At 37.9% G+C, this 13421-nt stretch overlaps 1 protein-coding gene and 1 pseudogene across 8 annotated transcripts in view; both read left to right on the forward strand.

The window, feature by feature from the left end:
• The window catches only part of PCED1B (PC-esterase domain containing 1B), a 180261-nt gene that overhangs the window by 45318 nt on the left and 121522 nt on the right, over positions 1–13421 (forward strand). The window lies entirely within an intron of this gene.
• Positions 11605–12950, forward strand: LOC122427461 (annotated as a pseudogene). The gene is made up of 2 exons (XR_006265422.1): positions 11605–12247; positions 12477–12950. The product of XR_006265422.1 is annotated as a dnaJ homolog subfamily A member 1-like (transcript).

The raw sequence follows: 13421 nt of genomic DNA on the forward strand, positions 1-13421 counted from the left end.
ATCTGGAAAATGAGAATTTGGAGATGGTTACAATACTTGGTGCTTGGATAAATGATTTACAAGTTTATCTTGTTCCTTTGTAAGAGCTTAGCTGTACAGAGCAAGTCTTGTCAAAAATCTATTCTATGATTACAGATTTACTAAGAGCTCTGAAATGTCCTGTCCATTTTTGAGAAGTCACAAAAGAATTAGTTACTGACCTGGAGATTATAACCCCGTAAATCAAAAGCAAATAACATATGCCCATTTTATTTTCCTATATTCTCATTAGTGGGAGACATTTTTGTTTCATGGGAAGCATAGCACAGTATAGGAAGCAGAATATAGAAAATTGGGTCATTAGATTAGAATGAAGAATTTAACTTTGCTGACTGAGAAATCTTACTCTCTAGAATAATTGTAGCTATGTTGTAGTCTAGTTTATTTGACCAAATAGTTTTCCACAAAACAAGGTACTACCATGCACGTTCACATGCTAAGTTGCCCCAGTTGTGTCTGACTCTTTGCAACCCCATAGACTATAACCTGCCAGGCTCCTCTGTCCATGAGATTCTCCAGGCAAGAATACTAGTGGGAAGCCATGCCCTCCTTCAGGGGATCTTCCCCACCGAAGGATCGAACCCACAGTTTTTAGGTCTCCTGCGTTGACAAGTGTGCTCTTTACCAGCTAAGCCAGCTGGGAAGCCCAAAGGGAACCATATTCCATTACAATTAGTGCCAAAAGAAATTTTCTTGTAGAAGAAAAAAGAAAATTTCTTTTATTGGGTTAAAAATGCTTTCCTGTTTCTAAACACTGCAGTTAAGGTATGACAGCATTATTTGAGTTCTAGCATGATTCCTTCTAAACAGTGTGTGAGCACAGCCTCTTTTATTTATATATATATTCTACTTTCATTAGAATCAATTAAACAGTGCACCCAAATTCTATAAGTCCACTAGGATATCCAAAAATTAATGTCAGTTCTTTTCCCTTCCCTTACTATAATTTATATTCAAGCAAAAGCTAGGCACATATAAGAAAACAAGAACAAACTTGAACATAGATGGTCAAAAGCCATAGATTCAAAGAATCATAGGTATTAAACAACAGTTTTCTTCCTGTTTTGTTTCTTTTATATTTTAGCTTATAAAATCAGGATTATCATGATAATGCTTATTTGTAATTTTGAATTCTCTTTTTTATTAACATTTGCCTTGTAACATGACTCTTCTTGTGCTATTTAATTTCTTCTGAAAATATTTTAATGCTTGCAAGATAATTATATTTTATGAATACATTATTATTAATTTAACCATTTTCCTACTGTTAGACATTTTGGTGTTAGCATGAACATCTTTATACATACAGTTTTAAAGTTGCATCTGTGTGTGCTCAGTCATGTCTAACTCTTTGCAACCTTATGACTGTAGCCCGCCAGGCTCCTCATCCATGGAATTCTCCAGGCAAGAATATTGTAGTACTGGGTTGCCATTTCCTCCTCCAGGAGTTCTTCCCAACCCAGGAATTGAACCTGTGTCTCATGTGTCTCCTATGTCTCCTGCATTGCAGGCAGATTCTTTACCACTGAGCCATTGGGGAAGTCCTATTTATACTTTGAGTATTTTTTAAACAGGGAATGTATGTTGGATTTTGCCAAATGTTTTCTCTGTGTCTGCTGAGATGATCAGATGCTTTTCATTTTAGTCTATTAATACGGTAAATTATATTGATTGGCTTATAATATTAAAACAACTGTGCATTCCTGAGATAAACCCCACTTGTCAAGATGTATTATGCTATTTATGTAATGTTGAATTCAATTTGCTAAACTTTTGTTAAGAGTGTTGACACTAAGTTTCATGAAGGATATCGGGGTGCAATTCTCTTGAAGAATTTTTTGTAGAATTAGTGTTAATATTATTTCTTCCTTAAACACTTGTTAAGATTCACCAGAGAAGTCATGTGAACATGGAGTTTTCTTTGTAAGAAAGTTTTAATTTTAAATTCAATTACTTTAATAGATGTAGGATAACTTAGGCTATTATTTTTTATAGAATCGACTTTCATAGTTTGTGTCTTTTGAAAAATTCATACATTCCATCTATGTTATCAAATTTATTGGCATAAAGTTTTTCATAATATTCCCTTATTATCCTTGTCACTATCCACTGATTCCATAGTGTTGTTACCTGTCTCGGCTCTAATGTTAGTCACTTATTTATTCTCCCACTTTTTTCTCTCTTGATTGGAGTAGCTAGAGTGTTTATCAATTTTAATGATTTTCTCAAAGAACTGGGTTTTTTTGTTTCATTCATATTCTCTCTTATTTTTGTTTTCCAGTTTACTGATTTTCACTGTCATCTTTATTATTTCATTTCTTCTGCTCCCTTTTAGTTTTCTTTGCTGTTTATTTTCTAATATTTAAAGTGAAAACTGAAGTCAATGGTTTTGGAAACTTTTTTTTGAATACAGGCATTTTATTTCTAGAAACTATCCTTTAATAACTGTGTCAACTCAATCCCACTACATCCCACAAATTTTGATATGTTTTGATTGCATTTGCATTTAGTGCAAAATGCTTTCTAATTTCCCTTGATTCATTTTATTACCCAGGGGTTATTTAGAGATGTGTTATTTCATTTCCAAACATTTGGGTACTTTCTAATTATCTTTCTGTTATTGATTTCTAATTTAATTTCACTGTAGTAACAGAATTTACTTTGCTTGACTTAAACGCTATGTATGAAGACTCTGATCCAAATGATGAGGTATAATTTAGTGATTTCAAAAATTATTTTCTCAGTTGTAGAAAACTTCCATCAAATAAAATTTTATCAGAACTTCAATACAGATATAAAGATGAAATAGCTTCTCTTTTATTTGAACTTCAATTGTCCAGCCTCACTCTGGGCCACACTCTCCTTCCCCCAAGGGCACCAGCTCTGGTACCTCAGCTGCAGGCTTCAGACACCATGGAGAATATTGGAAACCAAAGACCTGCCTACCTACTCTACTAACCAAGCAGAAAAATAGATGATTCCATTCAAAATATTTACTGAAGTGGTATTGTAAATAGATTTCAACTCACATCAACAATTTGTTGTTGTTCAGTCACTAAGCCACGTCTAACTCTTTGTGACCCCATAGACTACAACACACCAGGCTTCCCTGTCCTTCACTATCTCCCAGTGTTTGCTCAAACTCACATCCATTGAGTCAGTGATGCCATCCAACCATCCTACCCTCTGTCACCCACTTCTCCTCCTACCCTCAATCTTGCCCAGCATCAGGGTCTTTTCCAATGAGTCAGCTCTTCGCATCAGGTGGCCAAAGTATTGGAGAGTCAACAATAGGAACTGGTAACCAGCCTAGTGAACTATCTGAAAAAATTGTCTGGAATTTATTTCTGTCTCATGAATGATTCAAAGGGCCATTTTAATCACTGATGTCTGCCTAAGGCACAGGTGTGGAAAGTGGAAGCGTACATGCCACCCATTTGATATTCTTGGGTCTGAGATATTGACATATCTAGTGTCTAAATCTGGTTTCACATGACCTGTCCTGAATTGAATATGTTTGACAAACTGGGAAAACCATACAATGACAATCATCAGACTTTTCCAAATTGAAATCAACAGAGAATCCATAGGTAGCCTTGCAGGATAAAGATTTATGTAAGGGACATGGGACAGTGAGGAAGCACAAGCTGTCCTCCTCAAACTTCCTTCACAACATGTCAGAAGTCCCAGTGACCTGTCAAGGGGACTCTGAACCAGGGACCCGCTACCCACTTCTCCAGTGCTCCACCAGCATGATAACTTAGCAGCTCTCTCTTTTTCTTTCACCGCTCCAGCCTTAACAAATTCTATTCTCTTTACCTCAAGGCTTCTGCGTTCTGCCTTCTTTCTGTATATCTCCTGGTTCCATTTCTCTCTTTACATCTCAAGTTCAAACCCCCCACAGAGAGTGACAGGTCAACTGTCATTCCAGAATGGAGTGTTCTCTTGGGCAGAATTCTCCAGGCAGGTTATTTACATGTCATGGGGCAGCCTGTAGATAACTGTCCTTAGATCAGGTACCCACCCCTAGCCTAACTGTGCATGACTAAGGTGGACGAATCACCAGGTACAAAGGATGGAGAAGGAGCCGTGTGTCTGGCAGGAACTCTGAAGGATTCCAGCAGGAGGCGCTGTATCTGGCAGGCATGAGCCTTAGCCTGTCCATCACAACAGCCCTGTCCCGCAGCGTGGTGAACACCAACTGGACTTGCTTGATGCCACATAAAGAACAAACATCCTTATGATGGGCTAAAGGTGTGGTTTTCCAACATGCTTAGCAGGAAGTCTTAAGCTTTGCCCAAAGGAAAAGCTTAGTAGGTAGGCTCCCCATGCCCTTTTTCAACCGTAGCAATTTCATATAGTTCATTTTTACATGTTGGAATTTCAAGTAAAGTTTTACTTGAAATGAACCTTCCTTTGTTAACAAATAGTGAATTGAGAGCCACTGAGCTATAGGAACAGAAAAACTTTTGTTTGGATAATTTTTTTAAAATAGTGACACTTTTATTTTTAAAGAATAAATGTTACTAAGATATACAATGAAATATAAAATATCAATGAAGTATTTTACCCAGTTTTCTATAAAATGCTTCTGGAAAAAAAAAATGCTTCTGAGAAGGGTAAAAAGAAAATAGAACAAGGTTATTTAACGTTACTTTCTTAATCCCAGGGTTTTTTTTTTGTCTTAGATATTATCATGAGAAAGTGTTTAATTATGATTTTAAATATTTATTTCATCAGTAGGATAAAAATTTTTATACCAACAAGTAGATTACAAATTCAAAGGGTTAAAAGCAGCATATTATTAAAGCTGTCTTGGTTGATATAGTTTACAGATACAGAAAAATCTATATTAAGTGCTAGTTGCATTAACAGTTAACTACTTGTGATCTATGGGGATGTGTTGGAGGACAGAGGAAACGATGTGTCCACTGAACTGAGAAGGCATCTTGAGATGAAAAAATGAGGCAGGCAGCTCTGTATAATCAATGGACCGGTTTTTTATAGGGTAACTTACTCAAAAGTTGGGATGAGGATCCAACAGACCAAGATCTGGATACATTTGCAAAGGCACTCCAAACAGTCAAGGAGCCATTAGGACAATTTTACAGTTAACCCAGCATATGGGGGTAGGAACTTGGAAATGGGACGTGTATTCATAAGTCAAGATTCATGAATGGGTCACTAGTCTCATGAGGGCTGGGAATAGGTCAGCGAAGATTTTCATCATTGTTTGGGGGCTAACAGAGAATAGAAGCCATCTGGTCCTAATGATTATTAAACATTATCTTTTAACTACAAAGCTCTTGGCTTTGGAGAAGTGATTTACTACACAGTACAGTCCTGGATCAGGTCAGTGGAAGGAAGGAGAAACTATAAGGGCCCAAGATGGCATCAGTTATGCTAACAGCCATGTAGGATGCCTCACAGCTATCACACACATTCCTTCTATGTTAAATCAAGGCATACATTTTATCATAACAATTGTATTTGTTACGCTCAGTCTTAATGAAGACTACCCAACGCTACCCAGCTATGTCAGAAACTGTGCTGTCAGTTAGAAGGGAGACTGAGGGGACTCAGCCCTCCAGTTATTTAATTAAACCCAAACCGTGACCTGAGGCTGGCAAGCAACATCCTCTTGAAGTGGAATAATAACATCAGTACCAAAGAAGATCGACACCCAGCTGGCGCACAATCAATGTCTGTAGCATAGAATGGTCATCTGGCAAGAAAATTTTTTTTAAAACTGAAGGCAGCTTGATGGTATTTATAAACTTGAATTACAATTATAAGTGAGGAACCATATCCTTGTTCTATGACTTGGGACATGCCAATATCTGTTACTTACTTAAAAGAGGACTGATTCATCCAATAAAATGTCAAGCCACTGTTACTTGTTAAAATGACGAAATTATCTAAAACTTCCTCCTAAGCATTCCACACCATAGACTGAATAAAAACACAGATTCTGCTCTTCAGAATGCTCTTCAAATGCCCTGTTAAACTGATGCAGGACCACAGCCTTCCTTTTCTTCCTCTGAACATCTTAGTGTGTCTGTGGTTTAAGCAGAAAACTATTCAACTAGTTTTATTTCCTAGAAACTTAACTGTTAGCGTGAATGTTTGCGGTTGTGTGCGTCATGTGTCCTGACTAGGATTACACCAGAGAATTCTCACTGCAGAAACCGCTAATAGCAAAAGGGAAGGACAGTTGGAAGGAGCACCTTGGACATGGGTTATTTTCTTCTCCATGACTCATTTCCAGTTTTATTCAACTTCCTGATTGTGCTGACCTTCTTGTAGTGTTTTACTTCATATTTACATGAAAAATGAGGAAGTTGGGGTGAAACTAAGTGTCCTGGGCAATAATGAACTTACGTGGAAAGTCATTGGCATCAAGGACAACTAACAACAGTGGAAACGTTGAGATTTTTCCAATGTCTTTTCTTTTTTAATAAAACAATAACTGGCTGCCAGTCGTCACATTAGTAAATAATTAATCACTCCTTTCTTTTTTATGAGCTCTTATTTGCATAGGAGCTTCTAAACAATCAGTTGAAATGGAGCCTTGATTTATTGAAATGGATATGCATAAACATTGTTATGGGAAAAAATAACCATGCCATAAACATATTGCACTAATTAATTTTTATTCCTATGTGTGCTTAAGCCTGCAGTCTGGAGCTTGGACCTAGTTTATCCAAACTAAAAATAAGGCCCTAATATAACTGTGGTAAGACTTTTCCTTCTGACAAATACCCCTATAAAAATGTCCTAGTGCAAAGGAAGAATTAAATGACTTACCCTTGGATTTATAGTTCAAAGCTTGAAGCCATCTTTATATTATCAGGAAAACAACATTCACACACAGCACGATCTATGTGAGGTTGTCAGGCTAAGGGGCAGCCTTCAACTGACAGTGAAGTCAATTCAGTCATTGTAGTGTGTTGCAAGTCAATTTCCAGATGGTCTTAACTACACTCTTCACCATATCCAACTATGTCCGAATCTGTGCTGTCCGTTAGAAAGGAGCCTGGAGGGGACTCAGTCCTCTTGTTACTGGGAAAAAAACCCAAACCATGACCTAAGGTTGGCAAGCAATATCCTCTTGAAGTTGAATAACAGCATTAGTACCAAAGGAGAACCACACCCAGCTGGCGCACAATCAACATCTGTGGAATATAAGTTAGAAGTTCTTTTGTTGAAGATTATCGACTGAGCAGTTGAACAGCAACAAATCATTAGAAATACAGTACGTTCAGGGGGGGGAAATGAAAGAAATAGTAATATGGCAATATGGTAATCCCATAACACTGATGAGTATATACTATTCTACTTTTATAGGTGTTTAAAGCTTTTCATATTTAAAGCTTAAGAAGACAGTTTAAAATTAATTTCCCTATCTTTCTTATAAAGGAGACTTTAGAGGATATGTTTCTTTATGTGTAGTTCCATAAAATAGTACAAAGTTAATTTAAATCACTAAGATACAAAAATCATTTTCTGACTGTTTTCTCCTATTTATACATCTACACACGTGGAATTCATTCTTGATTAGTTAAACTGAGTACGACAACATGACATCAGCAAACACACTTTCCAGGTACCTCAAGGGCCATGATTTCTCAAGTTGGGATTGTACTAAGAGAAGGAAGTATCTTCTCCAAGAGAGTGTGCAAGAGCCCGTCTGCTTATTACTAGGTTTTGTGGTTCAGTAGCTAAGTGGTGTCCAACTCTTTGCGATCCCATAGGCTGCAGCACAGCAGGCTTCCTTCTCCTTCACTATCTCCCAGAGTTTGCTCAGATTCTTGTCCACAGTGATGCCATCTAACCATCCCATCCTCTGCCACCCTCTTAGCCAGTAACAAACAGTAAATTCTCCTGGAAGCATTGGGCTTTTTCAGGCAGATAATTTAAGGAGTGCAGGCTGGAGCTGTTAGAAACTGTACTAGCGTTTGCTTCAGTCTCTTGGTGCTGGGAAGGGCAGGGCCAGAGTGGACAAAATCACTCATGCAGAGAATCTGTGGGTTTTACAGGCCAACGTTGCAGTCCAGTTGAGAAGAGGCATCAGAGGAGCTTGACCACAGTTTGGTCAAGCAGACAGCCCTTGTCGTGGCTTAGAGTTTCCACTAATAAAATCCTGTTGCACATGAAGTACACCACTCTTCCTTGAAGACCAGTATCACAGTTCTAGCATAGGATGCTTCCCAGCAGACATCTTAGTTATCATGGAAAGGAAAAGAAAGGAAATCCTTGTGGTGACTTTCAAAATCTAATTTCCAGCAGATCCCTGACTGTTTCACGAGGTGAATGGTCAATCCAGAAGTGAGAATATCTTCAGATGCTCAAGGATGTGTTCCAGAACCTGATGGGCATGTTGTGCCTATCATGTGGGAAAATATGTTGTGAGAAAATACAGAGGAGATTTAGAAAATAAAAAGGAGACTTAGGACAGGAGAGGTTGTAGATTTACTTTGTAGATAGAGCTGTTTATATGTTTGTTTTCCTTATCAACATAGAATGCTTTCCTTCTTTTCTTTTTTGCTACCTTCCTTTTTTCTTTTTTTTCCAATTCAGATAATTGAAGAGAAGACCTCTCTTACTAACACTTAAACCAAAGAGAAAATAACATGTATGTCTGGTTAGAAAATGCAAAACTAAAACAGGACAAAAACTACACAAAATGAAAATCTCCTCTTCTAACTTGACTCCTTCCCATCCAATCTTTTGCTTTCCTGGTGGCTCAGATAGTAAAGAGTCCACCTGCAATCCAGGAGATTCAGGTTCAATCCCCAAGTCAGGAAGATCCCCTGGAGAAGGGAATAGCAACCCACTCCAGTATTCTTGCCTGAAAAATCCCAAAGACAGAGGATCCTGGTGGGCTACAGTCCAAGCATTACAAAGAGTGAGACATGACTGAGCCACATCACTTTCTTCTTTCACCCAATCTTTGACCCCAAAGGTAACTGCTATTGAATAGTATCTTGTAATTCACCCATGAAACAAAAGCATATACGGAGGCATATACATATACACATGTGCGAGTGTTCATGTGTATTTTTATGTTTTTCTTTTTTAACCTATTGAATAGGGATTGTACTATTCACATCTCTTTACTTCTTTTTTAACTTATTGCCAAATATTGAAAATCATTCCACATACATATTTACATCTTTTAGCGACCAGTATTTGCAACCCACTCCAGTATTCTTGCCTGGAAAATTCCACAGACAGAGGACCCTGGTGGGCTACAGTCCATGGGGTCACAAAGAGTTGGACACGACTGAGTGACTGAACATGCACACACATTTGCATCTATGGATTGATTGATTGATGGATTTGGAGACTTGGGAGATCTTAAGTTTCCTGACCAGGGATTGAACCCAGGCCTTTGGCAGTGAAAACACAGACTCCTAACCACTGGACCACCAGGAAATTCCATGGATTTATCTCTCTCTCTTTTTTTTTTTTCCCCCTTTTTTTGATTTGTCTTTTTTTTATTTCACCAACTCTCTACTGATAAGAATTGGTTGTTTAGGGGTTTTTGCCATTACAAAGTGAAAGTGAAAGTGTTAGTCACTTAGTTGTGTCTAAGCCATTGCGACCGCATGGGCTATAGCCCACCAGGCTCCTCTGTCCATGGGTTTCTCCAGGCAAGAATACTGGAGTGGGATGCCATTCACTTCTCCATGGGATCTTCCCAAGCCAGGGATCGAGCCCAGGTCTCTTGCATTCCAGGCAGATTCTTTACCATCTGAGCCACCAGGGAAGCCAAAGTAATGCTGTAATTAATGAAGTGTGAGATCTGTAGATCTAGATGAACTTCCATCAATATATTCATATAGTAAGATGCATGCAATGGAATTGTTCCTTTAAAAGATATATGCAATTTAGAGATAATGACAAATTGCCCCCAGAAGGGCATTCAAATTTACACTTTCATCAATAGGATTCAAGACTTTTTTTCCCCCTCATACCTTCACCAGGAGTGAGTACTATCCAACTTTTTTTTCCCAAGTAGATAGGTACCTCATTGTTTTGCTATTCATTTCCTTTATTACAAGCATCTTTCATATATCTATTGGCCATTTGTGTTTTTATACTGTAAGATTCATGGTCATGTCTTTCGTCCATTTTTCTACTGGTTTGCTCACCTTTTAATTTATCTGAATGAGCTCTTTATAAATCAAGAAAATTAGGCTGTCCATCTGTCAAAAGTTTTAATGGTAAAAATAAATTATTATCTTCCTTCCTCTTAGCAGATGGAATTATTAAGCCCCCTTTTAAAAAAAAAAAAAAAAGAATTTCAGCCTGGTGCCACTTAAAAATGAGATATGGGAGATGACAAAAGCCAAACTATCACTTACTTTAAAGGATAAGTAAGCAGTAAGAAGGCAGTATGATGTCCCCAAGGTAAATTTGATCCATCAGAGTTGGGAAAGCAACCAAATATTCATGCCTTTATAATCTGCATAAAACGTGCACACCACAACTTCAGAGAGTATCTTTCATGTAGCTCTCCAATATCTTTCAGAAGCCTGAATGTTCCAAATTTTAAGTAATGTTTCTGGCAAATTTTAAGTTCTATTTTGAGCATCTTGGTATCATTGTAAAATCATTTTAAGCAATTCCTTAAGTCAAAATAGTATCAACTTGCTCTGGAAGATGAGGCCTAGTAGAGCAGGACAGGCAGGTTGAAGGATGGTTGTCATGATTAGGGTCAGTAAGCTTAGATTCTGGACCTGTCTCTGTCACTTTCTTGCCATGGAAGCTTGGGAAGCTCCTTCGGGTTCTCTGTGTCAGTTTTCTCATCTCCAAAATGAAAATAATATCATTCTATATATCAAATAAAACATTTTGTAAATTAAAAGAAGTCATGGAGCCCTACTCAGTATTCTATGGTGACCTAAGTGGAAAGGAAATCTAAAACAGAGGGGATACATGTATATGTGTAGCTGATTCACTTTGCCGTACCGTAGAAACTAACACAGCATTATAAAGCGACTATATTCCTGTAAAAATCAGGTTTAAAAAAGAACTCATGGTAAAGTATTGTGTAATCCATATAACACTCTGAATTACTTTAACTTGAATAATAGCAGATCTGTGGATTATGTTCTACAATGTCTCATTGGGTTCCTGATTATTCTCTGACTTGTGAAAAATTGTGGTACTGATTACAAAACTTAGTACAAATTTTTTTTTCATGAAATAGTTATCAACATTGCTTTCATTTCATTTTCTTCATATTTAAACAATGGCATATTTTGATCAAATGTGCACATTTTCACTTCTTATGTTATTGTATTCAGTATACATCTTCAAATATAGGAATGATCAGAATTAGAATCAAAAACAAATTCAAAACAGCCCTTTTCAAAAATGTTTGGTCTGTTATGGGAAATGAAATATTTAGTGCTATTAGATAAATTTCTATATAAAAATTATTTCTGGGAACTTTCCAGAACCCTCGGTGAAAGGCGGAGGAGTGGCGGCTGCCCGAGCAACGCGCTCCTTCCCGCTCCCCGACACCGGCCTCGGCCGGCTCACCGGCTGTAGAAAATGGTGAAAGAAACCACTTACTACGATGTTTTGGGGGTCAAACCCAATGCCACCCAAGAAGAATTGAAAAAGGCTTACAGGAAACTGGCCTTGAAGTACCACCCTGATAAGAATCCAAATGAAGGCGAGAAGTTTAAACAGATTTGTCAAGCTTACGACGTGCTTTCTGATGCAAAGAAAAGGGAATTATATGACAAAGGAGGAGAACAGGCCATTAAAGAAGGTGGAGCAGGTGGTGGCTTTGGCTCCCCCATGGACATCTTTGATATGTTTTTCGGAGGAGGAGGCAGGATGCAGAGAGAGAGGAGAGGTAAAAACGTTGTGCATCAACTTACAGTAACTTTAGAAGATTTATATAATGGTGCAACAAGAAAACTAGCTCTGCAAAAGAATGTGATTTGTGACAAATGTGAAGGCCGAGGTGGTAAGAAAGGAGAGGTAGAATGCTGTCCCAATTGCCGAGGTACTGGGATGCAAATGAGAATTCATCAGATAGGACCTGGAATGGTTCAGCAAATTCAGTCTGTCTGCATGGAGTGCCAGGGCCATGGGGAGCGGATCAGCCCTAAAGATAGATGTAAAAGCTGCAACGGAAGGAAGATAGTTCGAGAAAAGAAAATTCTAGAAGTTCGTATTGACAAAGGCATGAAAGATGGCCAGAAGATAACATTCCATGGTGAAGGAGACCAAGAACCAGGACTGAAGCCAGGAGTATATCATTGTTTTAGATCAGAAGGACCATGCTGTTTTTACTCTATGAGGAGAAGATCTTTTCATGTGTATGGACATACAGCTGGTTGAGGCGTTGTGTGGCTTCCAGAAGCCAATATCTACTCTTGACAACCAAACCATAGTCATCACTTCTCATCCAGGTCAGATCGTCAAGCATGGAGATATCAAGTGTGTGCTAAATGACGGCATGCCAATTTATCGTAGGCCATATGCAAAGGGTTGCCTAATCATTGAATTTAAGGTAAACTTCCCTGAGAATGGCTTTCTCTATCCTGATAAACTCTCTTTGCTGGAAAAACTTCTGCCTGAGAGGAAGGAAGTAGAAGAGACTGATGAAATGGACCAGGTAGAATTAGTGAACTTTGATCCAAATCAGGAAAGACGGCACCATTACAATGGAGAAGCTTATGAGGATGATGAACATCATCCTCGGGGGTGGTGTTCAGTGTCAGACCTCTTAGCAGGCCCATGAATAACACTCACTGCTGGGGTTTTATTGCAGTAGTGATTGAGTGAAGGACTATAATCATAATATGCTCACTACTTGCTTTTGCTTTAATATTCAACTATAGTAGTGTTTAAAAGTTAAATGAAGAATAAACTCAAATATAAAAGCTCAAAAAAAAATTATTTCTAAGATGCTCCTGTTCTAATTCCTAAACTTTTAGGGAAAGCTTTTCTGTCTTTCAAAAAAGGAATCTTTTTAATGCTTAACATTACAAGGATTATATAGTCCCAAAATCTACATTGTACTCAGAGATGTTTATACTGAAGCTGAGAGATTTGAGTCACTTCAGAGATTTGAAACATTATTCAGAAACCCTCAAATCTTGTCACTGAAGAGGGCCCTGTAATTTAAGTGCAAATGGCCTATTTTGTTGAAATTGCCCATTCTGATGATATGAGAAGCAGCTCTCATTCTGGAGGTTCATGTAGCATAAAAGTTCTTTCTCAAAAAGATAATGATTTGGGTTAAATGTGCCGGACATAGCAGACAGGACATATCATTAAGCATGTAGGTACTCCTCCAAAATATGTCTGTTCCTTCCTCTCTTTTACACACACACACACACACACAACACATG

The sequence above is a fragment of the Cervus canadensis genome, chromosome 25, assembly GCF_019320065.1.
Source record: "Cervus canadensis isolate Bull #8, Minnesota chromosome 25, ASM1932006v1, whole genome shotgun sequence".
Taxonomy (NCBI): domain Eukaryota; kingdom Metazoa; phylum Chordata; class Mammalia; order Artiodactyla; family Cervidae; genus Cervus; species Cervus canadensis.